Source organism: Micropterus dolomieu, linkage group LG07 (genome assembly GCF_021292245.1).
Source record: "Micropterus dolomieu isolate WLL.071019.BEF.003 ecotype Adirondacks linkage group LG07, ASM2129224v1, whole genome shotgun sequence".
NCBI lineage: Eukaryota > Metazoa > Chordata > Actinopteri > Centrarchiformes > Centrarchidae > Micropterus > Micropterus dolomieu.
The window spans coordinates 16,577,645-16,581,234 of NC_060156.1; positions in this window are offsets into that span (position 1 = coordinate 16,577,645).

Sequence of the window (3,590 nt, forward strand, 5' to 3'; positions counted from 1 at the left end):
GGAGTACTAGGACTGAGCACATGCCTTCATCAGCAGACATTAAAAGGTCATTGGTGACTTTAAGCAGGGCAGTCTCAGTGCTGTGGTACTTCCTAAAACCAGACTGAAACTTTTCAAATATTTTGTTATTTTCCAGTACAGTGAGCAGCTGTTTGGACACAATTCTTTCTAAAATCTTTGCAATAAAAGGCAGTTTTGAAATTGGTCTTAAATTATGTGGGAGGGAGGGATCTAAACCAGGTTTCTTTAAAAGTGGATTCACGCAAGCCGTTTTAAAATAATCAGGGACACAACCAGTAGATAGGGAGCTGTTGAAAACAGAGATCAAATGTTCTGTTAAAAACCCCGTAGTCGGTCTGGATTCTGCTCTGACAGCTACACCGTTTACTCGCGGGAGTAGCTCGGAGTAAACTGCTTTTATTAAATTAGCTTTTAGTTTTTTTAGTTTTTTTACAGCGTTGATTTATCTTCACTGGAGCTTCTCAGTAGCTAGCTTCCGTGCACATCCGGTTCCAGTGTTGTTGTTAGCGTCGTTAGCTCTGTTGGACTACGACTTCATATTTATATAAAAACCGTACAAAAGTGGTCATTACCTGGAGAAAAGAAAGCTAGGAAGTTGAACTACCTGGTGAGTTCAGAAAACATGTGTCTGTAACTTTATTCCAGCTATCATTGTACTTTACTGTGACCAAGTTAGCTTCGCATAGCCCTGATCGATCCAAACTCCATTCAGAAAACAAACATTTTAGAAGTTGTTGTCCTGCTGTCTTGCTGACAGACCTGACAAAGCATGAATTCATATGTTTAACAAATCTGTATCATGTCGTAGTTATTTCGGCATCAGTTTAATCCGTTTATTGCTATTTAATCACAGCAAAATGTTTGCATGCAGCTGTAGTAATGGCAAGTTGTGTTTATTCACATTATCGCATTAAAAACACCTTCTCGCCTTGGGTGTGAACACTTGTAGCGAATGTACTCACGTGAGGAAAGCGTCGTGAGGAGAAAATTTGCGTTTGGTCTGAATGCCGCATTAGAGTGCAAACATAGAATGCAAAGTCAGCGGCGGCTGGCCAATAGAGGGTGCTAGGGTGCTGCCCTCCCTGGTGATGGAAACTTTGAAATAAACATTTATTACTTTTTTAAGTATATGTGTGTTTAAAATGCACAATAATGTGTAATATATAAAATATAGGCTAAATAATTATCTTTAGGTGTGAAATTAGGTTCCTGATCATCCACTGATCTCTTCTGGGGCGCTGGAGAGATCGCCCAGGCAGCTCAGAAGCGCAGCCAATAGCTGACACAAGATATGCCCATACCAACAGAAATTAAGCCTATCAGCGTCCTCAAATCTGATGTCTGAAGGGCGCTCCAGGATCTGCCCCAAGCACAGTCAGTCGGTGGGAGAGGGACACGTGATGTTGTTGACAAGATGAATGCGGAACTCAAGACCGACACAGGCTTTCTGCCTTGGCTAGCTGGATGCAATGATTTAAATGCCTTATTTTGCTTCCCATGCTTGCTTTTTAAAACGGCGGGGACGGATACAACATGGACTGTTACAGGAGTAAACGACACGATACATTTATCTGGGAAGATTAAGAAACACGTGTGTACGAGGGCACATATGGATAATACGGTGAAGCTAGCCATGCTAGGCGGAGTTAACATCGGCCTTGCGCAGCCACAATGAGAACGAATCCTCTGACAACCCGGGCGTTTTCAGTAGATCTTGTTGCCTCGCTGGAAAGTGTGTTGGAGGAGCACCTTAAGACAGCTACCGTTTTAAAAGGCACCTCAAAGATCGTGCAAAAAGAACTTTTGGACTGCATTCTGTCAGTTCTTGAAGATTACATTCTGGAGGAAGTAAAAAATGCAGATTATCTTGCTATTCAGGCAGATGAGACAACTGACATTTCCAGCCACTGCCAGCTGATACTTGTGCTACGATACATCGACAAGGAGAACAACAGCTGTTGGCTACAGAGGTAAGCTGGATAGTTTATAGGCAGCTCTGAAGTGTTAAGATGTGGTTATTTCCAGTGGTGGACAGTAACTTCAGTAAGGCTACTGTACTGAAGTACCAATTAGAGGTAGCCTATTTGTACTTTACTTGAGTATTTTCTTTTCATGCCACTTTCTATGTTTATGTTCACTGTTGATGTTTTTGTATATTAATATAATAATATAATATTGGCATTAAATAATTTCTGTAATGTATAAACCAAATTTCGTGGCAATCCATCCAATAGTATCCAAGACATTTCACTCAAAATCAACAAAGTCATTAGGAGTCATCATCTGGTTTCCATGGATACCAGCACCAAATTTCATGGCAATCCATCAAATAGTTGTTGAGAAATTACTCTCTGTACCAGAGCTGAGGCATGCCAACAGGTTGACAGTGCCAAACCTCTTCAATAAAGAAGGGGGAAAAAACAGGGATTAAGAGATAGACGGAGAAACTGGACATAGTCATGTTATCACAAAGTTCACATTTAACTTTGTTAACATTCTTCCCATGAAAATAAATAATTCAGTCTAATCAATTAGACCACAGCTGGGATGGAAATGAATGGTCTAAGTCTCCAGCCCAGAAGAAAAAATGTGAGATCCGTGAATGGCCATAATCCTACTTGATGAGATATCACAGTTGCGACATGATGGAGGGCCTACATACCTACACATTAGTACATCACCAAGAAAAGAACACATACATTAAATTAAAATAAATTACTCTAGAAACATCTCTGAATCAGTATGTGGGCATCTGCTGAACCGAACAGGACATAATCTAACAAGACCAGAGTAATTTTGTGAGAGAGGAGTACGTATGGTCATTGTGCAAACACAGCTGAAACAATCCTTCCATCTGAGCTCACTGAGAAAACTCACCTCTACAGAGGAGAGACAGACGACCAGAGACGCACGTGTAGGAGGAGGACACGAGGGGGGTGGGGGGTGGGGGGGTTAAAAGGTGAGAGAGCTGAAATGTGAAGGAGACAAGCTGAGTAAAAGCGAGGGAGGACAGACGGTCTGCCAAGTGTCCCTTTGAGAGATAGACGGAGAGAGAGTGAGGGGACAGAAGACTTGGGAGATAGAGACCAGGGGCAGCAATGAGGCTATAAAAGGAAGTGAGGGACGGAGCTGTACAGAGAGACTGAAGCCTGGGAGGACTGGGAGGACCGAGGCTTTGGAATTCTTTCAGCACAGCCTGATGGGACCCCTGTGTCCCTCCATTAATCACTGTGAGATGGAGTAAGGGCAAAGGACTGTGGCAGATATATATACAGTATATAGGGATTTTCCAGAGACAATGTCCACAATGAATTTACTTCCGAGCTTCTTTCCAAGTCAAATAAAAGTTGTTTAATCTGCTTTATTACATCAAGTAATACATACACTGATTTGCTGTTAATGGCAGACTACAGAGGACTGTGCGTGGGTTGTTCCTAAAAAACACAATATGAAACAAGTCTGCATGTATAAGTGGATATTGCACATTCTGCTGTATCTGTAAGTAGATATACTTACTTAGAAGGCAGAAGTACTTTGGTAAACATGGATCAACATGGGTCAAGATGGAG